The sequence below is a fragment of the Ambystoma mexicanum genome, chromosome 1p, assembly GCF_040938575.1.
Source record: "Ambystoma mexicanum isolate Mex_15411 chromosome 1p, UKY_AmexF1_1, whole genome shotgun sequence".
In the NCBI taxonomy this organism is placed as follows: Eukaryota; Metazoa; Chordata; class Amphibia; order Caudata; family Ambystomatidae; genus Ambystoma; species Ambystoma mexicanum.
The window spans coordinates 7,337,528-7,353,272 of NC_090921.1; the positions used below are offsets into that span (position 1 = coordinate 7,337,528).

Sequence of the window (15,745 nt, forward strand, 5' to 3'; positions counted from 1 at the left end):
CATCCTAGTTAACATCTTGCGGACAGCAATTATGCACTTTTTAAAGTGTCCGTTTAGTGTTTTAGCTCCACTTTTGCTGCCTGCTCCTTGAGATCAAGGAACATTTGTATTTACAGAACCCAAGGGTGCTACACACTGTCCACCCCTCATCCCCCACACCTGTAAGCAAGCGGGGCACATTCAGATTGAAATTGGCCCCCAGGAGCCCTAACAAATGTTGTCCCAGTGTTGTACGCTATCCTGCATCACCCATGGTAGCTTGTGGGATACATTGTTTGGCAATCTCCGGAGCCACGCTCACTTGGATACCCCGCCCCATACAACACTGGCCCTGTGTGCGAGCACTGAACCCACTCTTTGTTATGCAAAGTGCCTGATTGTCAGCAAGGAGGGCTTGGGCGTTGTGGCTGCTTTGAAGAGATTTGGAGGGGGTGTCACCAGGACAAGGCAGGGCTGCTCGCCCTTTCTCCTTCACATAAGTGCTAAATCCAGCTGACGTGTCTCTTCCAGGATCATTAACGTTGAATGCTTGACCAGCGCAGAATCGACAGCCTGAAAAGTATCAGAAGATGCCCTAAAAGCACGGGGATATAGCTCAGTGGTAGAGCATTTGACTGCAGATCAAGAGGTCCCTGGTTCAAATCTGGGTGTCCCCTTCTACTTTTCTTAAATTTTAATAATAAATAATTGTTTATTCACAAAGATATGTGTTCCTTTTCTAATTACACTTGGCATCAGTGAACATTTACCCTTCAAGATGCATGATCAAAAAGTGTTCTGGTTTCATCCTAGTTAACATATTGCTAACAGCAATTATGCACTTTTTAAAGTGTCCGTTTAGTGTTTTAGCTCCACTTTTGCTGCCTGCTCCTTGAGATCAAGGAACATTTGTATTTACAGAACCCAAGGGTGCTACACACTGTCCACCCCTCACCCCCCACACCTGTAAGCAAGCGGGGCACATTCAGATTGAAATTGGCCCCCAGGAGCCCTAACAAATGTTGTCCCGGTGTTGTATGCTATCCTGCATCCCCATGGTAGCTTGTGGGATACATTGTTTGGAAATCTCCGGAGCCACGCTCACTTGGATACCCCGCCCCATACAACACCGGCCCTGTGAGCGAGCACTAAAGCAGCTCTTTGTTATGCAAAGTGTCTGATTGTCAGCAAGGAGGGCTTGGGCGTTGTGGCTGCTTTGAAGAGATTTGGAGGGGGTGTCACCAGGACAAGGCAGGGCTGCTCGCCCTTTCTCCTTCACATAAGTGCTAAATCCAGCTGACGTGTCTCTTCCAGGATCATTAAAGTTGAATGCTTGACCAGCGCAGAATCGACAGCCTGAAAAGTATCAGAAGATTCCATAAAAGCACGGGGATATAGCTCAGTGGTAGAGCATTTGACTGCAGATCAAGAGGTCCCTGGTTCAAATCCGGGTGTCCCCTTCTACTTTTCTTAAATTTTAATAATAAATAATTGTTTATTCACAAAGATATGTGTTCCTTTTCTAATTACACTTGGCATCAGTGAACATTTACCCTTCAAGATGCATGATCAAAAAGTGTTCTGGTTTCATCCTAGTTAACATATTGCTAACAGCAATTATGCACTTTTTAAAGTGTCCGTTTAGTGTTTTAGCTCCACTTTTGCTGCCTGCTCCTTGAGATCAAGGAACATTTGTATTTACAGAACCCAAGGGTGCTACACACTGTCCACCCCTCACCCCCCACACCTGTAAGCAAGCGGGGCACATTCAGATTGAAATTGGCCCCCTGGAGCCCTAACAAATGTTGTCCCGGTGTTGTATGCTATCCTGCATCCCCATGGTAGCTTGTGGGATACATTGTTTGGAAATCTCCGGAGCCACGCTCACTTGGATACCCCGCCCCATACAACACCGGCCCTGTGAGCGAGCACTAAAGCTGCTCTTTGTTATGCAAAGTGCCTGATTGTCAGCAAGGAGGGCTTGGGTGTTGTGGCTTTGAAGAGATTTGGAGGGGGTGTCACCAGGACAAGGCAGGGCTGCTCGCCCTTTCTCCTTCACATAAGTGCAAAATCCAGCTGACGTGTCTCTTCCAGGATAATTAACGTTGAATGCTTGACCAGCGCAGAATCGACAGCCTGAAAAGTATCAGAAGATTCGCTAAAAGCACGGGGATATAGCTCAGTGGTAGAGCATTTGACTGCAGATCAAGAGGTCCCTGGTTCAAATCCGGGTGTCCCCTTCTACTTTTCTTAAATTTTAATAATAAATAATTGTTTATTCACAAAGATATGTGTTCCTTTTCTAATTACACTTGGCATCAGTGAACATTTACCCTTCAAGATGCATGATCAAAAAGTGTTCTGGTTTCATCCTAGTTAACATATTGCTAACAGCAATTATGCACTTTTTAAAGTGTCCGTTTAGTGTTTTAGCTCCACTTTTGCTGCCTGCTCCTTGAGATCAAGGAACATTTGTATTTACAGAACCCAAGGGTGCTACACACTGTCCACCCCTCATCCCCCACACCTGTAAGCAAGCGGGGCACATTCAGATTGAAATTGGCCCCCAGGAGCCCTAACAAATGTTGTCCCAGTGTTGTACGCTATCCTGCATCACCCATGGTAGCTTGTGGGATACATTGTTTGGCAATCTCCGGAGCCACGCTCACTTGGATACCCCGCCCCATACAACACCGGCCCTGTGTGCGAGCACTGAACCCGCTCTTTGTTATGCAAAGTGCCTGATTGTCAGCAAGGAGTGCTTGGGCGTTGTGGCTGCTTTGAAGAGATTTGGAGGGGGTGTCACCAGGACAAGGCAGGGCTGCTCGCCCTTTCTCCTTCACATAAGTGCTAAATCCAGCTGACGTGTCTCTTCCAGGATCATTACCGTTGAATGCTTGACCAGCGCAGAATCGACAGCCTGAAAAGTATCAGAAGATTCCCTAAAAGCACGGGGATATAGCTCAGTGGTAGAGCATTTGACTGCAGATCAAGAGGTCCCTGGTTCAAATCCGGGTGTCCCCTTCGACTTTTCTTAAATTTTAATAATAAATAATTGTTTATTCACAAAGATATGTTTAATTTTTCTAATTACACTTGGCATCAGTGAACATTTACCCTTCAAGATGCATGATCAAAAAGTGTTCTGGTTTCATCCTAGTTAACATATTGCTAACAGCAATTATGCACTTTTTAAAGTGTCCGTTTAGTGTTTTAGCTCCACTTTTGCTGCCTGCTCCTTGAGATCAAGGAACATTTGTATTTACAGAACCCAAGGGTGCTACACACTGTCCACCCCTCACCCCCCACACCTGTAAGCAAGCGGGGCACATTCAGATTGAAATTGGCCCCCAGGAGCCCTAACAAATGTTGTCCCGGTGTTGTATGCTATCCTGCATCCCCATGGTAGCTTGTGGGATACATTGTTTGGAAATCTCCGGAGCCACGCTCACTTGGATACCCCGCCCCATACAACACCGGCCCTGTGAGCGAGCACTAAAGCTGCTCTTTGTTATGCAAAGTGCCTGATTGTCAGCAAGGAGGGCTTGGGTGTTGTGGCTTTGAAGAGATTTGGAGGGGGTGTCACCAGGACAAGGCAGGGCTGCTCGCCCTTTCTCCTTCACATAAGTGCAAAATCCAGCTGACGTGTCTCTTCCAGGATCATTAACGTTGAATGCTTGACCAGTGCAGAATCGACAGTCTGAAAAGTATCAGAAGATTCACTAAAAGCACGGGGATATAGCTCAGTGGTAGAGCATTTGACTGCAGATCAAGAGGTCCCTGGTTCAAATCCGGGTGTCCCCTTCGACTTTTCTTAAATTTTAATAATAAATAATTGTTTATTCACAAAGATATGTGTTCCTTTTCTAATTACACTTGGCATCAGTGAACATTTACGCTTCAAGATGCATGATCAAAAAGTGTTCTGGTTTCATCCTAGTTAACATCTTGCGGACAGCAATTATGCACTTTTTAAAGTGTCCGTTTAGTGTTTTAGCTCCACTTTTGCTGCCTGCTCCTTGAGATCAAGGAACATTTGTATTTACAGAACCCAAGGGTGCTACACACTGTCCACCCCTCACCCCCCACACCTGTAAGCAAGCGGGGCACATTCAGATTGAAATTGGCCCCCAGGAGCCCTAACAAATGTTGTCCCGGTGTTTTATGCTATCCTGCATCCCCATGGTAGCTTGTGGGATACATTGTTTGGAAATCTCCGGAGCCACGCTCACTTGGATACCCCGCCCCATACAACACCGGCCCTGTGAGCGAGCACTAAAGCTGCTCTTTGATATGCAAAGTGCCTGATTGTCAGCAAGGAGGGCTTGGGTGTTGTGGCTTTGAAGAGATTTGGAGGGGGTGTCACCAGGACAAGGCAGGGCTGCTCGCCCTTTCTCCTTCACATAAGTGCAAAATCCAGCTGACGTGTCTCTTCCAGGATCATTAACGTTGAATGCTTGACCAGCGCAGAATCGACAGCCTGAAAAGTATCAGAAGATTCCCCAAAAGCACGGGGATATAGCTCAGTGGTAGAGCATTTGACTGCAGATCAAGAGGTCCCTGGTTCAAATCCGGGTGTCCCCTTCGACTTTTCTTAAATTTTAATAATAAATAATTGTTTATTCACAAAGATATGTGTTCCTTTTCTAATTACACTTGGCATCAGTGAACATTTACGCTTCAAGATGCATGATCAAAAAGTGTTCCGGTTTCATCCTAGTTAACATCTTGCGGACAGCAATTATGCACTTTTTAAAGTGTCCGTTTAGTGTTTTAGCTCCACTTTTGCTGCCTGCTCCTTGAGATCAAGGAACATTTGTATTTACAGAACCCAAGGGTGCTACACACTGTCCACCCCTCATCCCCCACACCTGTAAGCAAGCGGGGCACATTCAGATTGAAATTGGCCCCCAGGAGCCCTAACAAATGTTGTCCCAGTGTTGTACGCTATCCTGCATCACCCATGGTAGCTTGTGGGATACATTGTTTGGCAATCTCCGGAGCCACGCTCACTTGGATACCCCGCCCCATACAACACCGGCCCTGTGAGCGAGCACTAAAGCTGCTCTTTGTTATGCAAAGTGCCTGATTGTCAGCAAGGAGGGCTTGGGTGTTGTGGCTTTGAAGAGATTTGGAGGGGGTGTCACCAGGACAAGGCAGGGCTGCTCGCCCTTTCTCCTTCACATAAGTGCAAAATCCAGCTGACGTGTCTCTTCCAGGATCATTAACGTTGAATGCTTGACCAGTGCAGAATCGACAGCCTGAAAAGTATCAGAAGATTCGCTAAAAGCACGGGGATATAGCTCAGTGGTAGAGCATTTGACTGCAGATCAAGAGGTCCCTGGTTCAAATCCGGGTGTCCCCTTCGACTTTTCTTAAATTTTAATAATAAATAATTGTTTATTCACAAAGATATGTGTTCCTTTTCTAATTACACTTGGCATCAGTGAACATTTACGCTTCAAGATGCATGATCAAAAAGTGTTCTGGTTTCATCCTAGTTAACATCTTGCGGACAGCAATTATGCACTTTTTAAAGTGTCTGTTTAGTGTTTTAGCTCCACTTTTGCTGCCTGCTCCTTGAGATCAAGGAACATTTGTATTTACAGAACCCAAGGGTGCTACACACTGTCCACCCCTCATCCCCCACACCTGTAAGCAAGCGGGGCACATTCAGATTGAAATTGGCCCCCAGGAGCCCTAACAAATGTTGTCCCAGTGTTGTACGCTATCCTGCATCACCCATGGTAGCTTGTGGGATACACTGTTTGGCAATCTCCGGAGCCACGCTCACTTGGATACCCCGCCCCATACAACACCGGCCCTGTGTGCGAGCACTGAACCCGCTCTTTGTTATGCAAAGTGCCTGATTGTCAGCAAGGAGGGCTTGGGCGTTGTGGCTGCTTTGAAGAGATTTGGAGGGGGTGTCACCAGGACAAGGCAGGGCTGCTCGCCCTTTCTCCTTCACATAAGTGCAAAATCCAGCTGACGTGTCTCTTCCAGGATCATTAACGTTGAATGCTTGACCAGTGCAGAATCGGAAGCCTGAAAAGTATCAGAAGATCAGCTAAAAGCACGGGGATATAGCTCAGTGGTAGAGCATTTGACTGCAGATCAAGAGGTCCCTGGTTCAAATCCGGGTGTCCCCTTCGACTTTTCTTAAATTTTAATAATAAATAATTGTTTATTCACAAAGATATGTGTTCCTTTTCTAATTACACTTGGCATCAGTGAACATTTACGCTTCAAGATGCATGATCAAAAAGTGTTCCGGTTTCATCCTAGTTAACATCTTGCGGACAGCAATTATGCACTTTTTAAAGTGTCCGTTTAGTGTTTTAGCTCCACTTTTGCTGCCTGCTCCTTGAGATCAAGGAACATTTGTATTTACAGAACCCAAGGGTGCTACACACTGCCCACCCCTCATCCCCCACACCTGTAAGCAAGCGGGGCACATTCAGATTGAAATTGGCCCCCAGGAGCCCTAACAAATGTTGTCCCAGTGTTGTACGCTATCCTGCATCACCCATGGTAGCTTGTGGGATACATTGTTTGGCAATCTCCGGAGCCACGCTCACTTGGATACCCCACCCCATACAACACCGGCCCTGTGAGCGAGCACTAAAGCTGCTCTTTGTTATGCAAAGTGCCTGATTGTCAGCAAGGAGGGCTTGGGTGTTGTGGCTTTGAAGAGATTTGGAGGGGGTGTCACCAGGACAAGGCAGGGCTGCTCGCCCTTTCTCCTTCACATAAGTGCAAAATCCAGCTGACGTGTCTCTTCCAGGATCATTAACGTTGAATGCTTGACCAGTGCAGAATCGACAGCCTGAAAAGTATCAGAAGATTCGCTAAAAGCACGGGGATATAGCTCAGTGGTAGAGCATTTGACTGCAGATCAAGAGGTCCCTGGTTCAAATCCGGGTGTCCCCTTCGACTTTTCTTAAATTTTAATAATAAATAATTGTTTATTCACAAAGATATGTGTTCCTTTTCTAATTACACTTGGCATCAGTGAACATTTACGCTTCAAGATGCATGATCAAAAAGTGTTCTGGTTTCATCCTAGTTAACATCTTGCGGACAGCAATTATGCACTTTTTAAAGTGTCTGTTTAGTGTTTTAGCTCCACTTTTGCTGCCTGCTCCTTGAGATCAAGGAACATTTGTATTTACAGAACCCAAGGGTGCTACACACTGTCCACCCCTCATCCCCCACACCTGTAAGCAAGCGGGGCACATTCAGATTGAAATTGGCCCCCAGGAGCCCTAACAAATGTTGTCCCAGTGTTGTACGCTATCCTGCATCACCCATGGTAGCTTGTGGGATACACTGTTTGGCAATCTCCGGAGCCACGCTCACTTGGATACCCCGCCCCATACAACACCGGCCCTGTGTGCGAGCACTGAACCCGCTCTTTGTTATGCAAAGTGCCTGATTGTCAGCAAGGAGGGCTTGGGCGTTGTGGCTGCTTTGAAGAGATTTGGAGGGGGTGTCACCAGGACAAGGCAGGGCTGCTCGCCCTTTCTCCTTCACATAAGTGCTAAATCCAGCTGACGTGTCTCTTCCAGGATCATTAACGTTGAATGCTTGACCAGCGCAGAATCGTCAGCCTGAAAAGTATCAGAAGATTCCCTAAAAGCACGGGGATATAGCTCAGTGGTAGAGCATTTGACTGCAGATCAAGAGGTCCCTGGTTCAAATCCGGGTGTCCCCTTCGACTTTTCTTAAATTTTAATAATAAATAATTGTTTATTCACAAAGATATGTGTTCCTTTTCTAATTACACTTGGCATCAGTGAACATTTACGCTTCAAGATGCATGATCAAAAAGTGTTCTGGTTTCATCCTAGTTAACATCTTGCGGACAGCAATTATGCACTTTTTAAAGTGTCCGTTTAGTGTTTTAGCTCCACTTTTGCTGCCTGCTCCTTGAGATCAAGGAACATTTGTATTTACAGAACCCAAGGGTGCTACACACTGTCCACCCCTCACCCCCGACACCTGTAAGCAAGCGGGGCACATTCAGATTGAAATTGGCCCCCAGGAGCCCTAACAAATGTTGTCCCGGTGTTTTATGCTATCCTGCATCCCCATGGTAGCTTGTGGGATACATTGTTTGGAAATCTCCGGAGCCACGCTCACTTGGATACCCCGCCCCATACAACACCGGCCCTGTGAGCGAGCACTAAAGCTGCTCTTTGTTATGCAAAGTGCCTGATTGTCAGCAAGGAGGGCTTGGGTGTTGTGGCTTTGAAGAGATTTGGAGGGGGTGTCACCAGGACAAGGCAGGGCTGCTCGCCCTTTCTCCTTCACATAAGTGCAAAATCCAGCTGACGTGTCTCTTCCAGGATCATTAACGTTGAATGCTTGACCAGCGCAGAATCGACAGCCTGAAAAGTATCAGAAGATTCCCCAAAAGCACGGGGATATAGCTCAGTGGTAGAGCATTTGACTGCAGATCAAGAGGTCCCTGGTTCAAATCCGGGTGTCCCCTTCGACTTTTCTTAAATTTTAATAATAAATAATTGTTTATTCACAAAGATATGTGTTCCTTTTCTAATTACACTTGGCATCAGTGAACATTTACGCTTCAAGATGCATGATCAAAAAGTGTTCCGGTTTCATCCTAGTTAACATCTTGCGGACAGCAATTATGCACTTTTTAAAGTGTCCGTTTAGTGTTTTAGCTCCACTTTTGCTGCCTGCTCCTTGAGATCAAGGAACATTTGTATTTACAGAACCCAAGGGTGCTACACACTGTCCACCCCTCATCCCCCACACCTGTAAGCAAGCGGGGCACATTCAGATTGAAATTGGCCCCCAGGAGCCCTAACAAATGTTGTCCCAGTGTTGTACGCTATCCTGCATCACCCATGGTAGCTTGTGGGATACATTGTTTGGCAATCTCCGGAGCCACGCTCACTTGGATACCCCGCCCCATACAACACCGGCCCTGTGAGCGAGCACTAAAGCTGCTCTTTGTTATGCAAAGTGCCTGATTGTCAGCAAGGAGGGCTTGGGTGTTGTGGCTTTGAAGAGATTTGGAGGGGGTGTCACCAGGACAAGGCAGGGCTGCTCGCCCTTTCTCCTTCACATAAGTGCAAAATCCAGCTGACGTGTCTCTTCCAGGATCATTAACGTTGAATGCTTGACCAGTGCAGAATCGACAGCCTGAAAAGTATCAGAAGATTCGCTAAAAGCACGGGGATATAGCTCAGTGGTAGAGCATTTGACTGCAGATCAAGAGGTCCCTGGTTCAAATCCGGGTGTCCCCTTCGACTTTTCTTAAATTTTAATAATAAATAATTGTTTATTCACAAAGATATGTGTTCCTTTTCTAATTACACTTGGCATCAGTGAACATTTACGCTTCAAGATGCATGATCAAAAAGTGTTCTGGTTTCATCCTAGTTAACATCTTGCGGACAGCAATTATGCACTTTTTAAAGTGTCTGTTTAGTGTTTTAGCTCCACTTTTGCTGCCTGCTCCTTGAGATCAAGGAACATTTGTATTTACAGAACCCAAGGGTGCTACACACTGTCCACCCCTCATCCCCCACACCTGTAAGCAAGCGGGGCACATTCAGATTGAAATTGGCCCCCAGGAGCCCTAACAAATGTTGTCCCAGTGTTGTACGCTATCCTGCATCACCCATGGTAGCTTGTGGGATACACTGTTTGGCAATCTCCGGAGCCACGCTCACTTGGATACCCCGCCCCATACAACACCGGCCCTGTGTGCGAGCACTGAACCCGCTCTTTGTTATGCAAAGTGCCTGATTGTCAGCAAGGAGGGCTTGGGCGTTGTGGCTGCTTTGAAGAGATTTGGAGGGGGTGTCACCAGGACAAGGCAGGGCTGCTCGCCCTTTCTCCTTCACATAAGTGCAAAATCCAGCTGACGTGTCTCTTCCAGGATCATTAACGTTGAATGCTTGACCAGTGCAGAATCGGAAGCCTGAAAAGTATCAGAAGATCAGCTAAAAGCACGGGGATATAGCTCAGTGGTAGAGCATTTGACTGCAGATCAAGAGGTCCCTGGTTCAAATCCGGGTGTCCCCTTCGACTTTTCTTAAATTTTAATAATAAATAATTGTTTATTCACAAAGATATGTGTTCCTTTTCTAATTACACTTGGCATCAGTGAACATTTACGCTTCAAGATGCATGATCAAAAAGTGTTCCGGTTTCATCCTAGTTAACATCTTGCGGACAGCAATTATGCACTTTTTAAAGTGTCCGTTTAGTGTTTTAGCTCCACTTTTGCTGCCTGCTCCTTGAGATCAAGGAACATTTGTATTTACAGAACCCAAGGGTGCTACACACTGCCCACCCCTCATCCCCCACACCTGTAAGCAAGCGGGGCACATTCAGATTGAAATTGGCCCCCAGGAGCCCTAACAAATGTTGTCCCAGTGTTGTACGCTATCCTGCATCACCCATGGTAGCTTGTGGGATACATTGTTTGGCAATCTCCGGAGCCACGCTCACTTGGATACCCCGCCCCATACAACACCGGCCCTGTGAGCGAGCACTAAAGCTGCTCTTTGTTATGCAAAGTGCCTGATTGTCAGCAAGGAGGGCTTGGGTGTTGTGGCTTTGAAGAGATTTGGAGGGGGTGTCACCAGGACAAGGCAGGGCTGCTCGCCCTTTCTCCTTCACATAAGTGCAAAATCCAGCTGACGTGTCTCTTCCAGGATCATTAACGTTGAATGCTTGACCAGTGCAGAATCGACAGCCTGAAAAGTATCAGAAGATTCGCTAAAAGCACGGGGATATAGCTCAGTGGTAGAGCATTTGACTGCAGATCAAGAGGTCCCTGGTTCAAATCCGGGTGTCCCCTTCGACTTTTCTTAAATTTTAATAATAAATAATTGTTTATTCACAAAGATATGTGTTCCTTTTCTAATTACACTTGGCATCAGTGAACATTTACGCTTCAAGATGCATGATCAAAAAGTGTTCTGGTTTCATCCTAGTTAACATCTTGCGGACAGCAATTATGCACTTTTTAAAGTGTCTGTTTAGTGTTTTAGCTCCACTTTTGCTGCCTGCTCCTTGAGATCAAGGAACATTTGTATTTACAGAACCCAAGGGTGCTACACACTGTCCACCCCTCATCCCCCACACCTGTAAGCAAGCGGGGCACATTCAGATTGAAATTGGCCCCCAGGAGCCCTAACAAATGTTGTCCCAGTGTTGTACGCTATCCTGCATCACCCATGGTAGCTTGTGGGATACACTGTTTGGCAATCTCCGGAGCCACGCTCACTTGGATACCCCGCCCCATACAACACCGGCCCTGTGTGCGAGCACTGAACCCGCTCTTTGTTATGCAAAGTGCCTGATTGTCAGCAAGGAGGGCTTGGGCGTTGTGGCTGCTTTGAAGAGATTTGGAGGGGGTGTCACCAGGACAAGGCAGGGCTGCTCGCCCTTTCTCCTTCACATAAGTGCTAAATCCAGCTGACGTGTCTCTTCCAGGATCATTAACGTTGAATGCTTGACCAGCGCAGAATCGTCAGCCTGAAAAGTATCAGAAGATTCCCTAAAAGCACGGGGATATAGCTCAGTGGTAGAGCATTTGACTGCAGATCAAGAGGTCCCTGGTTCAAATCCGGGTGTCCCCTTCGACTTTTCTTAAATTTTAATAATAAATAATTGTTTATTCACAAAGATATGTGTTCCTTTTCTAATTACACTTGGCATCAGTGAACATTTACGCTTCAAGATGCATGATCAAAAAGTGTTCTGGTTTCATCCTAGTTAACATCTTGCGGACAGCAATTATGCACTTTTTAAAGTGTCCGTTTAGTGTTTTAGCTCCACTTTTGCTGCCTGCTCCTTGAGATCAAGGAACATTTGTATTTACAGAACCCAAGGGTGCTACACACTGTCCACCCCTCACCCCCGACACCTGTAAGCAAGCGGGGCACATTCAGATTGAAATTGGCCCCCAGGAGCCCTAACAAATGTTGTCCCGGTGTTTTATGCTATCCTGCATCCCCATGGTAGCTTGTGGGATACATTGTTTGGAAATCTCCGGAGCCACGCTCACTTGGATACCCCGCCCCATACAACACCGGCCCTGTGAGCGAGCACTAAAGCTGCTCTTTGTTATGCAAAGTGCCTGATTGTCAGCAAGGAGGGCTTGGGTGTTGTGGCTTTGAAGAGATTTGGAGGGGGTGTCACCAGGACAAGGCAGGGCTGCTCGCCCTTTCTCCTTCACATAAGTGCAAAATCCAGCTGACGTGTCTCTTCCAGGATCATTAACGTTGAATGCTTGACCAGTGCAGAATCGACAGCCTGAAAAGTATCAGAAGATTAGCTAAAAGCACGGGGATATAGCTCAGTGGTAGAGCATTTGACTGCAGATCAAGAGGTCCCTGGTTCAAATCCGGGTGTCCCCTTCGACTTTTCTTAAATTTTAATATTAAATAATTGTTTATTCACAAAGATATGTGTTCCTTTTCTAATTACACTTGGCATCAGTGAACATTTACGCTTCAAGATGCATGATCAAAAAGTGTTCCGGTTTCATCCTAGTTAACATATTGCTAACAGCAATTATGCACTTTTTAAAGTGTCCGTTTAGTGTTTTAGCTCCACTTTTGCTGCCTGCTCCTTGAGATCAAGGAACATTTGTATTTACAGAACCCAAGGGTGCTACACACTGTCCACCCCTCATCCCCCACACCTGTAAGCAAGCGGGGCACATTCAGATTGAAATTGGCCCCCAGGAGCCCTAACAAATGTTGTCCCAGTGTTGTACGCTATCCTGCATCACCCATGGTAGCTTGTGGGATACATTGTTTGGCAATCTCCGGAGCCACGCTCACTTGGATACCCCGCCCCATACAACACCGGCCCTGTGTGCGAGCACTGAACCCGCTCTTTGTTATGCAAAGTGCCTGATTGTCAGCAAGGAGGGCTTGGGCGTTGTGGCTGCTTTGAAGAGATTTGGAGGGGGTGTCACCAGGACAAGGCAGGGCTGCTCGCCCTTTCTCCTTCACATAAGTGCTAAATCCAGCTGACGTGTCTCTTCCAGGATCATTAATGTTGAATGCTTGACCAGCGCAGAATCGACAGCCTGAAAAGTATCAGAAGATTCCCTAAAAGCACGGGGATATAGCTCAGTGGTAGAGCATTTGACTGCAGATCAAGAGGTCCCTGGTTCAAATCCGGGTGTCCCCTCCGACTTTTCTTAAATTTTAATAATAAATAATTGTTTATTCACAAAGATATGTGTTCCTTTTCTAATTACACTTGGCATCAGTGAACATTTACGCTTCAAGATGCATGATCAAAAAGTGTTCTGGTTTCATCCTAGTTAACATCTTGCGGACAGCAATTATGCACTTTTTAAAGTGTCCGTTTAGTGTTTTAGCTCCACTTTTGCTGCCTGCTCCTTGAGATCAAGGAACATTTGTATTTACAGAACCCAAGGGTGCTACACACTGTCCACCCCTCATCCCCCACACCTGTAAGCAAGCGGGGCACATTCAGATTGAAATTGGCCCCCAGGAGCCCTAACAAATGTTGTCCCAGTGTTGTACGCTATCCTGCATCACCCATGGTAGCTTGTGGGATACATTGTTTGGCAATCTCCGGAGCCACGCTCACTTGGATACCCCGCCCCATACAACACCGGCCCTGTGTGCGAGCACTGAACCCGCTCTTTGTTATGCAAAGTGCCTGATTGTCAGCAAGGAGGGCTTGGGCGTTGTGGCTGCTTTGAAGAGATTTGGAGGGGGTGTCACCAGGACAAGGCAGGGCTGCTCACCCTTTCTCCTTCACATAAGTGCTAAATCCAGCTGACGTGTCTCTTCCAGGATCATTAAAGTTGAATGCTTGACCAGCGCAGAATCGTCAGCCTGAAAAGTATCAGAAGATTCCATAAAAGCACGGGGATATAGCTCAGTGGTAGAGCATTTGACTGCAGATCAAGAGGTCCCTGGTTCAAATCCGGGTGTCCCCTTCTACTTTTCTTAAATTTTAATAATAAATAATTGTTTATTCACAAAGATATGTGTTCCTTTTCTAATTACACTTGGCATCAGTGAACATTTACCCTTCAAGATGCATGATCAAAAAGTGTTCTGGTTTCATCCTAGTTAACATATTGCTAACAGCAATTATGCACTTTTTAAAGTGTCCGTTTAGTGTTTTAGCTCCACTTTTGCTGCCTGCTCCTTGAGATCAAGGAACATTTGTATTTACAGAACCCAAGGGTGCTACATACTGTCCACCCCTCACCCCCCACACCTGTAAGCAAGCGGGGCACATTCAGATTGAAATTGGCCCCCAGGAGCCCTAACAAATGTTGTCCCGGTGTTGTATGCTATCCTGCATCCCCATGGTAGCTTGTGGGATACATTGTTTGGAAATCTCCGGAGCCACGCTCACTTGGATACCCCGCCCCATACAACACCGGCCCTGTGAGCGAGCACTAAAGCTGCTCTTTGTTATGCAAAGTGCCTGATTGTCAGCAAGGAGGGCTTGGGTGTTGTGGCTTTGAAGAGATTTGGAGGGGGTGTCACCAGGACAAGGCAGGGCTGCTCGCCCTTTCTCCTTCACATAAGTGCAAAATCCAGCTGACGTGTCTCTTCCAGGATCATTAACGTTGAATGCTTGACCAGTGCAGAATCGACAGCCTGAAAAGTATCAGAAGATTCGCTAAAAGCACGGGGATATAGCTCAGTGGTAGAGCATTTGACTGCAGATCAAGAGGTCCCTGGTTCAAATCCGGGTGTCCCCTTCGACTTTTCTTAAATTTTAATAATAAATAATTGTTTATTCACAAAGATATGTGTTCCTTTTCTAATTACACTTGGCATCAGTGAACATTTACGCTTCAAGATGCATGATCAAAAAGTGTTCTGGTTTCATCCTAGTTAACATCTTGCGGACAGCAATTATGCACTTTTTAAAGTGTCCGTTTAGTGTTTTAGCTCCACTTTTGCTGCCTGCTCCTTGAGATCAAGGAACATTTGTATTTACAGAACCCAAGGGTGCTACACACTGTCCACCCCTCATCCCCCACACCTGTAAGCAAGCGGGGCACATTCAGATTGAAATTGGCCCCCAGGAGCCCTAACAAATGTTGTCCCAGTGTTGTACGCTATCCTGCATCACCCATGGTAGCTTGTGGGATACACTGTTTGGCAATCTCCGGAGCCACGCTCACTTGGATACCCCGCCCCATACAACACCGGCCCTGTGTGCGAGCACTGAACCCGCTCTTTGTTATGCAAAGTGCCTGATTGTCAGCAAGGAGGGCTTGGGCGTTGTGGCTGCTTTGAAGAGATTTGGAGGGGGTGTCACCAGGACAAGGCAGGGCTGCTCGCCCTTTCTCCTTCACATAAGTGCTAAATCCAGCTGACGTGTCTCTTCCAGGATCATTAACGTTGAATGCTTGACCAGCGCAGAATCGACAGCCTGAAAAGTATCAGAAGATTCCCTAAAAGCACGGTGATATAGCTCAGTGGTAGAGCATTTGACTGCAGATCAAGAGGTCCCTGGTTCAAATCCGGGTGTCCCCTTCGACTTTTCTTAAATTTTAATAATAAATAATTGTTTATTCACAAAGATATGTGTTCCTTTTCTAATTACACTTGGCATCAGTGAACATTTACGCTTCAAGATGCATGATCAAAAAGTGTTCTGGTTTCATCCTAGTTAACATCTTGCGGACAGCAATTATGCACTTTTTAAAGTGTCCGTTTAGTGTTTTAGCTCCACTTTTGCTGCCTGCTCCTTGAGATCAAGGAAC

At 46.4% G+C, this 15,745-nt stretch overlaps 20 non-coding genes across 20 annotated transcripts; all 20 read left to right on the forward strand.

Moving 5' to 3' along the window:
- Window positions 1-584: 584 nt before the first annotated feature.
- Window positions 585-656, forward strand: TRNAC-GCA (transfer RNA cysteine (anticodon GCA)). The gene has a single exon. It is a non-coding gene; the product is annotated as a tRNA-Cys (tRNA).
- Window positions 657-1,367: 711 nt separating this feature from the next.
- TRNAC-GCA (transfer RNA cysteine (anticodon GCA)) lies at window positions 1,368-1,439 on the forward strand. The gene has a single exon. It is a non-coding gene; the product is annotated as a tRNA-Cys (tRNA).
- A 708-nt stretch (window positions 1,440-2,147) lies between these two features.
- TRNAC-GCA (transfer RNA cysteine (anticodon GCA)) lies at window positions 2,148-2,219 on the forward strand. Its single transcript has one exon. It is a non-coding gene; the product is annotated as a tRNA-Cys (tRNA).
- A 712-nt stretch (window positions 2,220-2,931) lies between these two features.
- On the forward strand, window positions 2,932-3,003 carry TRNAC-GCA (transfer RNA cysteine (anticodon GCA)). The gene has a single exon. It is a non-coding gene; the product is annotated as a tRNA-Cys (tRNA).
- Window positions 3,004-3,711: 708 nt separating this feature from the next.
- On the forward strand, window positions 3,712-3,783 carry TRNAC-GCA (transfer RNA cysteine (anticodon GCA)). The gene has a single exon. It is a non-coding gene; the product is annotated as a tRNA-Cys (tRNA).
- Window positions 3,784-4,491: 708 nt separating this feature from the next.
- On the forward strand, window positions 4,492-4,563 carry TRNAC-GCA (transfer RNA cysteine (anticodon GCA)). Its single transcript has one exon. It is a non-coding gene; the product is annotated as a tRNA-Cys (tRNA).
- Window positions 4,564-5,272: 709 nt separating this feature from the next.
- TRNAC-GCA (transfer RNA cysteine (anticodon GCA)) lies at window positions 5,273-5,344 on the forward strand. The gene has a single exon. It is a non-coding gene; the product is annotated as a tRNA-Cys (tRNA).
- Window positions 5,345-6,056: 712 nt separating this feature from the next.
- On the forward strand, window positions 6,057-6,128 carry TRNAC-GCA (transfer RNA cysteine (anticodon GCA)). Its single transcript has one exon. It is a non-coding gene; the product is annotated as a tRNA-Cys (tRNA).
- A 709-nt stretch (window positions 6,129-6,837) lies between these two features.
- TRNAC-GCA (transfer RNA cysteine (anticodon GCA)) lies at window positions 6,838-6,909 on the forward strand. Its single transcript has one exon. It is a non-coding gene; the product is annotated as a tRNA-Cys (tRNA).
- Window positions 6,910-7,621: 712 nt separating this feature from the next.
- Window positions 7,622-7,693, forward strand: TRNAC-GCA (transfer RNA cysteine (anticodon GCA)). The gene has a single exon. It is a non-coding gene; the product is annotated as a tRNA-Cys (tRNA).
- A 708-nt stretch (window positions 7,694-8,401) lies between these two features.
- Window positions 8,402-8,473, forward strand: TRNAC-GCA (transfer RNA cysteine (anticodon GCA)). The gene has a single exon. It is a non-coding gene; the product is annotated as a tRNA-Cys (tRNA).
- A 709-nt stretch (window positions 8,474-9,182) lies between these two features.
- Window positions 9,183-9,254, forward strand: TRNAC-GCA (transfer RNA cysteine (anticodon GCA)). The gene has a single exon. It is a non-coding gene; the product is annotated as a tRNA-Cys (tRNA).
- A 712-nt stretch (window positions 9,255-9,966) lies between these two features.
- On the forward strand, window positions 9,967-10,038 carry TRNAC-GCA (transfer RNA cysteine (anticodon GCA)). The gene has a single exon. It is a non-coding gene; the product is annotated as a tRNA-Cys (tRNA).
- Window positions 10,039-10,747: 709 nt separating this feature from the next.
- Window positions 10,748-10,819, forward strand: TRNAC-GCA (transfer RNA cysteine (anticodon GCA)). Its single transcript has one exon. It is a non-coding gene; the product is annotated as a tRNA-Cys (tRNA).
- A 712-nt stretch (window positions 10,820-11,531) lies between these two features.
- Window positions 11,532-11,603, forward strand: TRNAC-GCA (transfer RNA cysteine (anticodon GCA)). The gene has a single exon. It is a non-coding gene; the product is annotated as a tRNA-Cys (tRNA).
- Window positions 11,604-12,311: 708 nt separating this feature from the next.
- Window positions 12,312-12,383, forward strand: TRNAC-GCA (transfer RNA cysteine (anticodon GCA)). The gene has a single exon. It is a non-coding gene; the product is annotated as a tRNA-Cys (tRNA).
- A 712-nt stretch (window positions 12,384-13,095) lies between these two features.
- Window positions 13,096-13,167, forward strand: TRNAC-GCA (transfer RNA cysteine (anticodon GCA)). The gene has a single exon. It is a non-coding gene; the product is annotated as a tRNA-Cys (tRNA).
- Window positions 13,168-13,879: 712 nt separating this feature from the next.
- On the forward strand, window positions 13,880-13,951 carry TRNAC-GCA (transfer RNA cysteine (anticodon GCA)). The gene has a single exon. It is a non-coding gene; the product is annotated as a tRNA-Cys (tRNA).
- Window positions 13,952-14,659: 708 nt separating this feature from the next.
- Window positions 14,660-14,731, forward strand: TRNAC-GCA (transfer RNA cysteine (anticodon GCA)). The gene has a single exon. It is a non-coding gene; the product is annotated as a tRNA-Cys (tRNA).
- A 712-nt stretch (window positions 14,732-15,443) lies between these two features.
- TRNAC-GCA (transfer RNA cysteine (anticodon GCA)) lies at window positions 15,444-15,515 on the forward strand. The gene has a single exon. It is a non-coding gene; the product is annotated as a tRNA-Cys (tRNA).
- Window positions 15,516-15,745: the final 230 nt, after the last annotated feature.